Source organism: Carassius carassius, chromosome 26, assembly GCF_963082965.1.
Source record: "Carassius carassius chromosome 26, fCarCar2.1, whole genome shotgun sequence".
Classification (NCBI taxonomy): Eukaryota; Metazoa; Chordata; class Actinopteri; order Cypriniformes; family Cyprinidae; genus Carassius; species Carassius carassius.
The window spans coordinates 4,979,717-4,994,880 of record NC_081780.1 but is presented as its reverse complement, the minus strand read 5'-3'; the positions used below and the strand labels follow the sequence as shown (position 1 = coordinate 4,994,880).

General features: G+C 35.8%; 1 protein-coding gene across 8 annotated transcripts in view; it reads right to left on the bottom strand.

The window, feature by feature from the left end:
* Positions 1–15,164, bottom strand: part of erc1b (ELKS/RAB6-interacting/CAST family member 1b) — a 203,923-nt gene that overhangs the window by 173,033 nt on the left and 15,726 nt on the right. The window lies entirely within an intron of this gene.

The window sequence follows — 15,164 nt, the reverse complement described above, 5'->3', positions numbered from 1 at the left end:
GTGACTTCTCCAGACATTTGTTCAATTTTCTCAGCTGTACGAATCTACTCAGGACATTAAATCTCTGGGGGTTTGAGTGCTTTTTAGAGCTCTAAAGACAGATGGCCATTACATCCACCTAGAGCAGCTCTCTAGAGAGGGACCCCAGGGTAAATACAGGCCACGTTCTCCAACCACACTGAACAACAAGTCCCAGAGGAGAAGGATTCATGCTATCCGAAAAAGCAGTTAGAAGAGCAACGCTGGAACAAGGAGAAGGTAAAAGGAGGTGATCAGGAAGGCCAGAGGGCATGAATTTAAGAATAGTCATGAATATGTCTGCAGGCATCACCATGGTTACAAGCACCCTTTTCCCTTACACGGCAGGAAAGCGTTACTGCCAAATATATGCACTCAGGTGTAACAAGACAGAGAGTGGATCAATTTAGGCATGTACAATGACAATGTTGTCAATGATGTAGTATTTCATATTTTTGTGCATGTTTTAGCCTGATTTACTCATGAATACAGCAAACTTCATGAACTTATGACATGAAACAGAAGGTACCGTCACTTCCTTTTTACTCTGTGTCACAAAACAGGCACTTCAGACACACCTTACACCTCATGCAACACAAAGTAATATTCTGATAAAAAAAAGTGATATATGGTCTACAGTAAAAGGTTTTGAATTATACATACACATATTCAGAAAGAGACACTGATCGCCGTGTTAGTCTATAAATACTGACTTTATATTCTCAACAGTTTCTAATGGCACCACAGAGACAGGACTCTACATTATTCATTAGTCTCCTCTGGCTGCTGTGTGTGTGTGTGTGTGTGTGTGTGTGTGTGTGTGTGTGTGTGTGTGTGTGTGTGTGTGTGTGTGTGTGTGTGTGTGTGTGTGTGTGTGTGTGTGTGTGTGTGTGTGTGTGTGTGTGTGTGTGTGTGTGTGTGTTCGGAAAAGAGTGAGAGAAAGAGACAAATGGGAGAGGGGTTGAAACAATGAAAACGATATAATGCATTTATTTATTTATGCAGTCATGTTCTTAAATTAAAATTATTTGAACTGAAATAACGTTTACGAATTATTAAATAAAATGTTCAAGAGTAGTTATATATATATATATATATGGACACAGTATTGGCTTTTTATGCATCACATTTTTCAACTATTTGTACATTTAAATTAATAAATATCTAAATGAATACAAAGTATAAATTAAAATGAATAAATAATATTTATAAATATAACAAAATCTAAATATTTAAGGTTATAGTACTGGCTTTTTATAATTGTCACATAATATTTGTAAATGTAAATATTTGAATTTATTTTTGTAAATGAAAAAATATTTATAAATAAAATTTATAAATTAAATTAAATTAACAAATGAATAAACAATATTTATACAAAATGTATATATGGACACAATAATTAAAAGATGTGAAAATTAAAAGGTTTTAATTTTTAAGGTTTAATAGAAAATTAATAAATAATATTTATAAGTAATTCAATAAACAGTTAAAAATGTTTAAAATAAATTTTTAAATATTTTAAATTTTCCATATTTTTATGGAAGCCCGTTTCCGCCACTGAATAAAAAAAAATTTAAGCCAATTACGACATTTTATTTTGCAATTCTTACTTTTTAAAACACACAATTGCAATTTCCACTCAGAATTGGACCTTATAACTCGCAATTGAAAATAGAATTGTGAAAAAAAAGTCAGAATTGCAAAATAAAAAGTCGCAATTAAACTTTTTTTTTTTTATTCAGTGGAAGAAATTAGTTTGCAACAGTAAAATACTTTTTAAAAAATCTGTTGCATTCGGGTGTCACAAGTTGTTTTTGTTTTTTTTTTGGTATAGTGCCTAAACAAAATGCCACAGGAACCACAATTTTTGTGATTTCAACTTCAAATTTGGAACATAACTTAGTTAGAAATATGGCTTTAATTTTATGAACTCCAAAATATTTAATACAAATATTTGTTTTATATAAAATATTTCTTAATACATTATATTTTCTTCACAGTAAACTAAAACTTCTATTAATATTTAATATTTTTTATGAAATTAAATTTCAGCAATAATCTGCTGATTGTCTACTTTAAAAACAGACAAACTATATTCCAAAGCATTCATGAATTACAGCCATTTACATTTGGATAGTGCATTTTCACGTCTATGATCAAAAAATGGAAAGTTAGCAGAAAAAAATATATATTTCATGGTTGCCTGAGACTAGGGATTACAGCTAATAATTTTGTAAATAATGTTCAGTTTTTGCTTTATAAGACCTCAATATATTTTCAAGAGCCACGTGTATTCATTTTGTTTTTCTTGATATGCTTTTTATTATCAAAAATGGGAAGCCGCTGACTTGCATTTTTTTAATCAACAACGACCAACAGTTTCAGCGACAAATCTTCGGTAACACTTTGCTTAAAGCCTTTGTGTATAATGCATTATAAATGTCGTTTTCACGCATTAATTTCACTTTATAATGCACCTCATAATGCATTGTACGGTCACATGAATAATTGTAACCACAGTTAACACATTATAACACTTCATTATAACAATATATCTTCTTTACTGTTCTACTCAAGAAAAAAAAAATCTTGGAGTTAATTAACCGCAAACTTTCATTTTTGGGTGAACTATCGCTTTAATAAGTTAAACTTTGCATATGTGTGGTTTGATGGTTTTCTGAGATTCACTAGCACTCTCACCTCCCTCAGCAAGACCATTTCCTTCTACATAAATAAATAAAATGTACTTGCATATGTACAGAGTACTAACTTTCCTAATGACTCTTTTTCAAAGTATTTTTATATTCACATTTATAATGAATGAAATATATTTTGTCATGTCCCTTGACAGGCTTTTAACTCAAAACAGAAGTAGCAGGAGGATGAAGAATTGTAGAAAAAAAAAAACATTAAATTACATTTATATTTATATTAAAATTGTAAAATAATTTTCCAAACAGACGTTTAAAACTTATCTTCGCGTCTTGAAGGACAATATGAAACATGATTCAGAAAGAGAGCAGATTTTTGCAGTACTTGTGAATTCCCTTCTAAAGAGCAAGACATGGCACACAGAAATCAATATGAAGTTTCATCCAGCCTTTAACTCAAAATGAAGGGGAATAAAACCTCTGACAAGACAAAGCAGGGATCTAACACATTTTAGATCTTCAGTCTGATCATTTCATTCATATTAACATAGAAGGCTGACAAGCAGGTTCAGGCTCTGAGGTAGAAGGTGTCAGAGGCATGATGGGAAAGCAGGCAAAAAGAGGGGACAGAGGTGTAAAGGGCAAGCCCATGAGAACAGATTACAAACAGGCCAGGCCACCATGCATTAGTGAACAATATAAAGGCAATATAAAGGCACGCCACATTACACATCCTGTTTGGTGGAAAGGTTTGTCCCATGTCTCTAATCTCCACTCCTACACTATCACTCCACCCTCAAGACTGGGCACTGGGATTGACATTTCCTGCAGACATTCAGCTCAAACAGACAAATACCACATCCACCCTCAATCACAATAGTTCCCCTTACATTTTACTACTACATTTTATTTTGGGGATTTTTAAAGGGATATATAACCCAATAATTAAAATATGAAGAAAATTGAGAAATTTTGCATTGTATCACTTGCTAGTGAATGGTGAATGGGTGCCGTCAGAGAGAGAGTCCAAACAGCTGATTAAAACATCACAAAAATACACACAACTTCAATCCATCGATTAACGTCTTGTGAAACTAAATCATGTTTGTAATAAACAGTTCATCAGTTTTTAACTTCAAACCATTGCTTATGGCTAAATTACTGCAAGACTGCTGAAGAGAAATATATGCATAGATCAAGGACCTTTTACAAGCAAAAACAGTCCATAACAGTTCAAAACAAATGTCAAGGAATTTTAAAGTGTAAAGACAACAGGGGATGTACTTTTTTCACTGGAGGAAGCGTTTTTATTATTGACTAGCATTTCGACAAATACTTGTCCCTTTTCCATGCTCGAGGGTCCCACACAAGACTGACCACACAGAACACACACAGTCCTGACAGCATGACAGACAGCTGTGCTCACATACTACAGTTACAAGTCCATCACCTGAGGACAGAGCCTCAGAGCTATCGTTCAGCCTCAGGCAAAAGACTCAGGACTGCTTAAAAGAACAGACCACAGTGGAGAAAAAAAAAACACTTGCTGGGCAGGACAAGACAGCCAAAGGGGACCGATAAAATAAGAAACTATTCCTACTAAGTTGTAAGTTGAGACTCTGCTGTGATAAAACTGGCTGTACATGAACACCTAAACCATCATACACTTGTATAAAAAAGCTTTAGAAAAGCTGTAACTGGGGTGGTAACTTTCCAAAAGCCATACCTTTGAAACTTCTTTACCCTTAAAGGGTGCAATTTAGTACTTATACGCTATATTATTAGCTTTTGAATGAATACCTTCACAGTGACAGCTTTTGTACATATTTTCTTGAGAATGAACACTCTCTCCCCAAGTATTCTGTTAGCTATAGGCGCTTATGCAACAGAATAAAACAAATTTCCAAATTTCTGAGTTTTTTTTTTTTATTTGCGAGAATTGCGAGATGTGAATTCCAAGAGGAAAAATCTTAATTGTGAGAATTTAGATTTGTGAATTAGATTTTTTTTTTCATCCAAGGAATAGAAAAGTAAAGGGAATTGCTACTTTATCTCACTATATTTTCTTGCAATTTTGAGTTTATATCTCAAAGTTCTGACTTTTCTTGTCAGAACGGTAAGTCTCGGATTTCTGAGTTTTGTCGCAACTTTTTTTTTTATTTCATGGCAGTTGTAAGCTTGCATAGTAGTTAGCATTCTTATTCCTCTCACTGGAAGGTGCAGCAGATGCTAACAGGGCCTTTCTTCAACCTTCCCACTTTCCTCCACGTGTTTGTTTTTTTTCCCCTTACTAGAAGGATCAAACTTTCCCGGTCCAACCCCCATAGATGGAATGTTTTCAAGGGAATGCCAAACCACAGAATGCAGCAGAGAGGGAAAAAAAGACGGCTGAGGAATCTGCTGGATATTTCAACTCCGATGGGATACTTAGCAGCAGCCCGCAGTCTTCAGAAGACTCTAAATGAACCTAAACTAAGGCTAGACAAGAAGCGGTGGGCCTTGTTTTCCTAATAACAAGGATACAGCAAGGCTGTAATCTCAAGCATGTGCAACCTCTGACCTTAACGACCCGCCAGCATTCTATGAATGTCAGTTGGGCCACAGAAGTAGATCTGAGGTGCTCTGCCAGTCAGCACAGACTCATTCGGCCTGTCCCAACGCTTAGCATTGCCTTCAACTAACACGTTCCAGAGAACAAGCATCCCACGCAAAAATGCTAGAGCCACACCTCCCTTTATCACAGCACATTTCACAGCATACTAAGACAATCCAGTTTCGTTAAGAGATATGTTTCATCTGACAGACATACACATAAGAAAAATTTGTACTGAAAAAGGTGTAGATGTTTCTATCCAACAGCTTAAGCATTGTTTTAATAAATGTGCGTGTTTAGGCTAAATCTGGTATATAACGGCCACTTTTAATAATTGAAATAATTTCAAACTGACACAATCAAGTCCTGTTCTATATTCTACTCTATGTTTTTCCTCACTATTTTAGTCATTCAGATTGACTTTACCACAATTGCACAAAGGATGATGGTTGAATGAATGGTGTTTTTCCACCATTTGGCCAGCTTTCACCACAAAGCATGATCTTTCCTTCCTGGTGAGGTGATTCCTCATGATGGGTCCACATAATGAATAAATCATTGCGAGTGCATTAATTAATTGATTTCCATTCCCATGTGTGCACCCAGACTAATGAGGAAACCCAACGGCAAACGGCAAACAGCAAACAGCGCACAGAGAGGCAGCGGTATCATGTGACAGAGCTTAACCTGGAGTTCACAGATCGTCTCCAGCACGTCTATACAGCAGTCACTCACTTAAATCTATCTATAACTGTCAAAGCTTAAAGGAATAGATCACCCAAAAATGACAACTGGCCATTAGAGATGTAGATGAGTTTGGTTCTTTCCTGTAACGGATTTGGAAAAATTGTAAAGAAATTTAGCATTACATCCCTTGCTCAACAATGGATCCTCTGCAGTGAATGGGTGCCGTTGGAATGAGAGTCCAAACAGCTGATAAATAAATCACAAGGCATCCAAAAGAAATCCACATGACTTTAGTCCATTAAGTAATGTCTTTTGAAGTGAAAAACTGCATGCTTCTAATAAACAAATTGATCATTAAGATGTTGCTTTTTTTTCCATTGAAAAGATAATCTCATCTGAATCAGAAGAGAAATATGGACACTATTTACAAGCAAAAACAGTCCAAAACAAATAATATGTCAGTGGATTTTGATGTGAGAGGAGAAAGGGGATGGACTTTTTTCACTAGAGGAAGCGTTATTTTTGTTTAGGAACTCATAGCAAGTGATTTAATGCTAAATTTCTCTAAATCTGTTCAGCTGAAGAAACAAAACCATAAACACCTTGTATGGCTTAAACCATTTACTTTTAATTCAAAGAATTTGTATCACTTTTCTTCAGTTTCTTTTCCAAAACAGGGAACAATCAGGACACTGGATGGTTTGGAAAGAGAATCAGACTAAATAGTAGGGCTGCACGATGTGTCGTTTAAGCATCGATATCGCGATGTACGAATCCACTATAGTCACATCGCACATCCGCTGTCGTAGTTGATCCGTTATCCTATTCATTAACTGTACGGGCCAGCTGCTCCCCGGCCCTTGACGAATGTGATTCGCGGAGAGCACGAGAGATAGAGCGCGAGAGAGAGAGCGCGCGAAAGAGGGAGCGCACGCTCACCGTCTTCAAACAACACGAATGCTTTCTTGTTCTCTCTCCCTCGCGCATATTAATCAATTGACACGATGGTGTCGATGTTTGAATCATTTAAAATGAGAATGTAAGTGTGCTCACCCCATTTTTGTTTGTAAGAAAAAATTTGATTAGATTTCATATCGCAATATATATCGCAGAAAAATAAAATATCGCAATGTCATTTTTTCCCAATATCGTGCAGCCCTACTAAATAGTACATCAAACTCCTATTTTAAAAGAGCAAACAGGAAAGGAAAATCATATTTTCCGTGATATGACCCCTTAAAGTCTAGACCTCTCCAATTAGCTCGGTTCTTCATGTCTGTCTGTGTCTCAGCCTCCTACTGGGCCACTGTTGTGTGCCGATCGACTAGCCTTCCAGTAGCGCAGTCAGAGCCTGTAGGTCACCATCACAATACAGACCTGTCATTCAGTTCCACTGTACCAATTAGAGCTTGTCTCCTGCCTCGAGTCTGAGAATATCAGCACAGACTTTAGGCCATCTGTAATATTCGCACATGCATTGTACAAGGGTCCAGCTCATCCTCGCCTTTACAAATGCTTGGTCATCAGCTGATGAATTTACTGCTGCATGTCATTGTTCCTAAAAAGCCTGCGCAAACACACACTATAAACTTTCATTAAAAGACACAATTCACATAAAACGCATACTGGTGATTAAAAAGAAATTGATATCCAAAGACAATCTCTATGTCATACTGTCCAATTTCAGCATTCAAAACATCATTCAAAGTTGATATTAAAGGAGTTTAGGAAAGGAAATGGCCACAGTTTGAAACGGCTCATTGAGAACTGGGCCAGCTCTTGCGGAGGGTCTGCTATTGCAAGGCTACCATGGCAACCAAGACTTGCTGTGTCATGAAGCCCTCGAAGGGAGGCAAAGCCAGACAACTGAATGTGATTATGTAATTAACCAGATGTGAACAGGGAGGGCGTCATTGGATGGCAATAATCATTTGAAAACAGACATTTTCAATAAGAGCAAAGCAGATTAAATTGGCTGCACGTTAAAAGTTTGATTACCAGGTTTGTGTGTGAATTAAAATAGCAAGCCAAAACTTATAAGAAATACAACTGGCTCGGCTCGGTGTTCATCTTCAGTTCTCTCTTCACAGCAGTTCAGTCAGTGCACTGTTTGAGTAAATGAATTACTCCGGGATATTGGTTTGTTTGAACTCAGAGAGAGTGTCAGCAACATTAAACAAGTTAACAGCTTAAGTCATTTGTGGATTAATGCGTATTAGAGATGCCAACCGTTTAAAACGATTCAGTTCGATTTGGTTAACTGAATGATTCGTTCGCGAACCGGATATCAAAAACTGCTTTGTTTTGAACTCTCTCACACAACAGACACGGAAGAGAAGACAATGCTGAATAAAGTCATTGTTTTTGCTATTTTTGGACCAAAATGTATTTTCGATGCTTCAAAAAATTCTAACTGACCCTCTGATGTCACATGGACTACTTTGATTATGTTTTTCTTACCTTTCTGGACATGGACAGTATACCGTACACACAGCTTCAATGGAGGGACTGAGACCTCTCTATAAAGGTAAATCAGTAGCAAAACTCGAGAGGTTGAAGATCTGATTGTGAGAACTTGTCATATTAATATTTGTATTTGTAAGTTAAAATTTACACTCACAGCTCTGATGTGAAAAGCTGAATCTTTCAATTTGCACACACAGACAATGATCAAAACTCCCGTGTTTTGAATTGGAAGTTGTAGATTAATAGTCACAAATGTGTAGAATGACATTAACACAAAGAAAATGACATACACACATGTTTACGACATATTTACTTTTGCACTTTACTTCAGTTTCGCTGCACAACGTCAAGTCGGCACTTACAACCTCTCAGATCTGGAAGTACAAGTTCAAATCCTAGCGCTCTGACTTTTGCACAGTGCAAGTGCACAAGTGAGTTTTGCAACAGAATACCGCAAAAAGAGTAGCAAAAGTCAGAGCGCTAGGATTTGAACTTGTACTTCCAGATCTGAGAGGTTGTAAGTGCCGACTTGACGTTGTGCAGCGAAACTGAAGTAAAGTGCAAAAGTAAATATGTCGTAAACATGTGTGTATGTCATTTTCTTTGTGTGAATGTCATTCTACACATTTGTAACTATTAATCTACAACTTCCAATTCAAAACACGGGTGTTTTGATCATTGTCTGTGTGTGCAAATTGAAAGATTCAGCTTTTCACATCAGAGCTGTGAGTGTAAATTTTAACTTACAAATACAAATATTAATATGACAAGTTCTCACATTCAGATCTTCAACCTCTCGAGTTTAGCTACTGATTAACCTCTCTACCTCTCGGACTAAATCTAAAATATCTTAAACTGTGTTCCAAAAATAAACGGAGGTCTCACGGTTTTGAAACAACATGAGGGTAAGTTATTAATTACATAATTTTGCTATCTGGGTGAACTAACCCTTTAAGGCCTTTAATGTATAATGCATTATAAAGTGTTATTAAAGGGCATAATGCGTTATCATAATTAATAAAATTTGTTTTAATACATTACATCTTTTTGTAAATAATTTAAAATGCATAATGTAACAATGAATTGGTAAATGTTAAAATTTATTAACCTGGGTCACAATTATTCATGAGATTGTACAATGCATTACAAGGTGCATTACAAGGCATAATTAATGCATTAAAACTACTTTTATTATGCATTAAGTGTTACCAACATTCAAGTGTGTAGGACCAGTATATATATATATATATATATATATATATATATATATATATATATATATAAAGAGAGAGAGAGCGCGAGAGACAAAGATTATCTGAACATTGTTAAAATAAACTAAAATTATGTGTGTGTGTGTGTGTGTGTGTGTGTGTGTGTGTGTGTGTGTGTGTGTCTGTTTTATTTTATACAATTATTTAAATATGCATTTATCTCAATCTCATTTAAAAATTGATAATAGAAAATTGCACACAATTTATGTATATAACTGTACACAATATACAGTACACATTTGTTTCATTCAGATATATTTCAAATGAACTCCAGTAGAATAAATGCTAAAAATCAGATGCTACAGACAATTGTTAAAAGAAATCAGCATAACTGCCATGAAAATAAATGCAACAATGCAAAGAAAAAAAAACCTAATGGTCCGGAAAAGAATCCTAATCTTTTGATTTTAGAAATGCATAACCCTTTAAAACTAGGAACCGAGATCCCATAACAATACAGCATTACTTAAATTACAGCAGACTACTTCGGCTTCTTAGGTTCTGTCAGATAAATCCACATACAGATAAACATGTAGGTTCAGTATAAACACCTTGAAGCTGGGCAGGACTCCTGCTGATTGGCAGGAAGAATGGAGCTGATCACAAGGGCTTAATCTTAATGCGGTGTGTCAGAGGGGCCATCTGCACAGTCAATGGGGTTTTGGGAAGTACGGTAGTAGTGGACAAAACAAACCTGCTCATTTCCACTCCCTTCTACTAGCCACACAAGGCTTAAAAGTTCAGAGCATGTAGTACAGCAAAAATTCATGACAATGACCCTTAACAGCAACAAGCAACAACTAAATAGCACCTTTTTTCCCCCTCTCTCTCTCTCCCATTTTTTCACCTCAATGCCTCTCATACCCCAACTTTCTCAGTGTTTTCCCTCTGTGAACTACACCAAGAGAGAAAGAGTGGGACAGCAGAGCAGAGGAGACGAAGAGGAGGTCTATGTAACCATATGCAAGGATTCTGTTCATTCCACAACTATCCTGCATGACCAGACTCCATATAAGGCCCGCCGCATCTGCCAAAGAGCAGCGGCCAACAGTACCGTGGTGAGAATGGATAAAAATATGATCTGTTGTCCCTGCATTCTTTCTTCCACACTTTTACTACAGTACATCGCTCATGAGATGGCAGAGATAACACGACCCAAATATTGCAAGTCTTGCCTTAATCAGCACAGACTGCTTGGGAAATAAAACAAGAGTAAGCGAGCAAACAAAGAAAGCCCAACAGGACATTTTGTTGCTTATTATCTTGGTGGTTTTACAGACTTGAAGATATTTTATTTTCAAACTTGAGTTCTTTAAGAGACCTAAAATAAAATCCAGACTATTCTAGAGGAGACAAACTAGATTTTTAGATGTCATGATGTCAGTGTGATATGAGTGGTTGTCAGGGCGTAGCTTTGTTAATTTTTAGCATGTCAGTATGCTGTTGCTAGGGTGTTCTTGGTTGCTAGGTGGATGTTTACTGACCAAAGTCAAAAGAGCATACCTATGATATTCAGGTCTCTTTATATGGCAAATCACTGAGCACTGAGCTTGTTCACAAGCAAACACAGTGGTGGCCAAAATGATTAGAAGACTACCAGCTAAAAGGGTTTTAAGTCAGTTATTTCTATCTTTTGCTGTAGTGTGTCAGTAGGAAGTATAAATTTCCTTTTCCAAACATTCATTTTGCCATCAATTGTAATAATCCTGTGAGATTTTTGTTTGCACAAGGTGTCTGACAACAGCCGATGCTCCACACAGAGATCTTATCTCACCATCATCCAGTCCGTTTGAAATAACATGAAGAAACAGAAAAAAACTGAAACAGACTAAATACAAAAGAACTGTGGCAATGTCTTCAAGATGCTTCAAGAAACCTGCCTGCAAATCTACCTGAAAAACTATGCGCAAGTGCACCTAGGACAAAAGCTGCTTTAAATGCAAAGGATGGTTGATTTAATTTAGTCAATAGAAGTTAATTGATAAAGAAAATTTATTTATGATATTATATTTGACAGCATCCTCATTTTACAGCATTTTTACACAAGTGCCTAAAACTTTTAACACTGTAGCTCTGCAGGTAGGTTTCTTGAAGCATTCTTGGAAACGTTGCCACAGTTCTTCAGGATTGAGTCGGTCGAACGAGGACGGAACGAGGACGGAATCTCAAAATCCAGTCATGAAAATGAAACTTACATTTTAATATGGACAGTCATAGAATTTGTCAAAGTTAGCATAAATTAATCAAATCAAATCTCCATATGGACCAGTATCTGTAAATGTTAAGCCGCAAATGTTGCTTGAAATATGAATCCGTGTCTCTGTGTGAATTAATGAATGACAGAGACGTGTGGGTTTGTTTACTACATAGACTGAAGCGCATGACACTTGCATTAATTTTAGCATCTGAGCTTCAGAGTTCTCTCTCCATCAAGCGATCTTTTCTGTTTCTCACACATGCAAAAGAGAGAGAGAGCGAGAGTCTTGCCACGCTGAATCGACACGCTATATGTAAACGATTCTTTATTGTCTTTTCCTGTAATGGAGTTCATTTAGAATTATTCATATTCATTTTTGAACAAGCAGAAGACACACCGGTTTCTCCGGTAGTGGGCGGAACTAATGCGCAAATGGCAATATTATTGGCTGGCCCTGATTTTGTACCGTCCCTGTTTTGATTTCAGCAAATCAGTTTGACCGAACGCAGACAACGTAATTAATATTCATGAACCCAGCAGCTCATCAATCCATAGTGCATTGGATATACATTAGTATGATAGTAGAATTAGTAGTAGTATTATCTTTTAATAATAATTAATATGATTACTAATTAATATGATCTATTACTATTTTTTTTACAGAAACCATCAATGACCAAAATATCTTAAGCATCACCACCAGTTTTAAGTTCAGTTAAAATGACAAATATGCATTCATTAGGCCTAAAAGTTAATTTTTACATAAAGGCATTGTGCTAGAAATATTACTATTATTTAGTAAAATGTATGTGATAGTGCTACTACTGTTGAAAAAAATTATAAAACTTTATTTTTTAAAGAAATAAATCACAATATTTCTTACATGTTTTAATTTTAATAGAAAATCTGTGTTTAAATGTGTTTAAATTTCATGAATGAAAAGACAAATTAAATTTGGGTGAAACTTGTTTTTACTGTTTTTCATAATTATATAACTTGTAGAAAAACTTTAAACACAATTGTAAATAAGTATAAAGAATGGCATTGGTTTTATTTTTAGTGCTAAAAAGATTTTTTTTTTAATTAGCATATTTTTGCTTTGGTAACGAAATTGGTACCGAGAACCGTGGATTTTCACTGGTATCGGTACCGAATACTGAAATTTTGGTACCGTGACAACACTAATTCAGTGGAAGTGGAATTGATATATTCGTCCAATCAAAACACTCATTCAGAGTGTTTGTATTGACTTTCCTACCTGCCAGTAGGGCTGTGCAAAATATTTAATGCGATTCTCATGCGATATTGTGTAGCTTGTCAGTAAACAACTTGTCACTTGTCAGCTTGGTGTAGCAAATGCCGCTCCATCTGAAAGCAGGTGATGGAGATTTACTACTAATCAAAGAACCGGTTTTGCTGAAGAGATGCACATGGCAATCGCATTCGATTTTTTGCACAGCCCTACCTGTCGACGTGTATTTGTATCTCTGCATATCCGGTTCACACAGACAGGATACGTCACATACGCTATGCAGATAATGTGAGAATGGCAAACATAAAAAAATCTGATCTTTCTTACTGGTATTGTAGTACCTTTAATAACTGTACTATAACGTTTTCTCACAAGTAAATGACATATTATGCATTGTAGTAACATTGTCTCTAGTTGTCTGATCTGTTTACGAACTTCACGTTCATGCATTCAGGGGGCGTGGCTTTGAACAGTGATTTGCAGGGAGGGTGGGACGTTCGCTTTCAGGGCTATCAGGCTAAAGTTAGACAGCACTAATATATATATATATATATATATATATATATACCATATTGATCACCCACTAACCAGAATACAGGGATGGATCCACCTCAAAGTAAATGGTGTTTACAGTCCAGCTCCATTATGATTCTAAAGTGTAAACACAGCATATTGTATGACACAGTCATTCTGCTGTGAGTAATGAGCTGATTATCTATTACATAATGAGTAAATACAGCCTTACATCCATTATCATGCCAAGCAGGGCAACAGGAAGTAATGTGCAAGAAAACCATGTGAGATATTTTCATGGTTCTTAGTCATTCAGCTCAACATGTGATGTTTATTTCCATCTGAGAGAGAGTGTGGAGCTTAATGACCCCTAACTCCACCCATGACCATCTGTTACCCTTCTAGGTTACATTTACTTAAATGACACAGCAAACAAACCTCTACATTATCTGTTCTCATCACATCTGACTATGTGAATCAAACATTTGGGATTAGGAACAAACAGTCTGACCGGAACGGTGAATTTTAGTGTGGGCGGAACTTGGCTGTGAAAAGTGACACTACTTGATAAGGAGATTGTGGGATTGGGGTGCGAATCTTTGGACCTTTTAAAAAACTACTACAGTAAGCACACCAGGAGCTGTGTCTGCCATCTGTTCCCGCTTCCTCAGAGAACAGAGACGCATGCTTACAGAAAAAAAAAAAAAAACACATGGATGGACACCAGATTGGCTCGGTTGCTCTGTCTGAAAGGATGCACTCGTAAACATACTTGCTAGTGTGGGGAATGTCACGGCAGATGTTCACAATTCACTGGAAGAAAATGACTTTTAAGGAAGTAAATAAAATTAATTTGAATCCAAATAAACCAAACATGTTCACATTTATGCACATCACAAATAAAAATAAAAAAGGTATTTATTACAGAAAATGTTATTTTCACAGTATACTGTAGGAAATAGAGATGCATGATATGGTATAATCTGTACTTTTTTTATTATAAGTAGATATTGCTTATATTTCTAATCTCATATTTAATTTTGCATTGTGCACTTTTTAATTGCTCAGTTGATGCTTTGAGGAAAAAATACTGTAAAATACTGTGAAACATTGCAATTCAGAATATCTTTTTATATTTCTATTCATTTTTAATTAATAAATATTACATCCATTTTGGCTATATAAATCACATATTAAAGTGTGCATGCTCATTTCCCAAATTTAAATAAACAAATGTATTTTACAAATAGACAAAAACAAAAAATTTTACGATCATTAAAAAATTTCAAACAATCATTAATAATTATTGCTTATCATATCAGCCAGAATTGTGAGCGAAAGCATGCTAACAAATCCAATGAAATATCACGTGGGCTGAATGAATGGAGAGAGATCATTCCGAGCAGAGGAGTTGAATGAATGAGAGTTGGCTGACTAAAGAGGTTTGTTGTCACATCTCATAATTGAACAGGTCTCAAAGGAGTATTCAAGCCTCATACCTCTCATTCCGGCT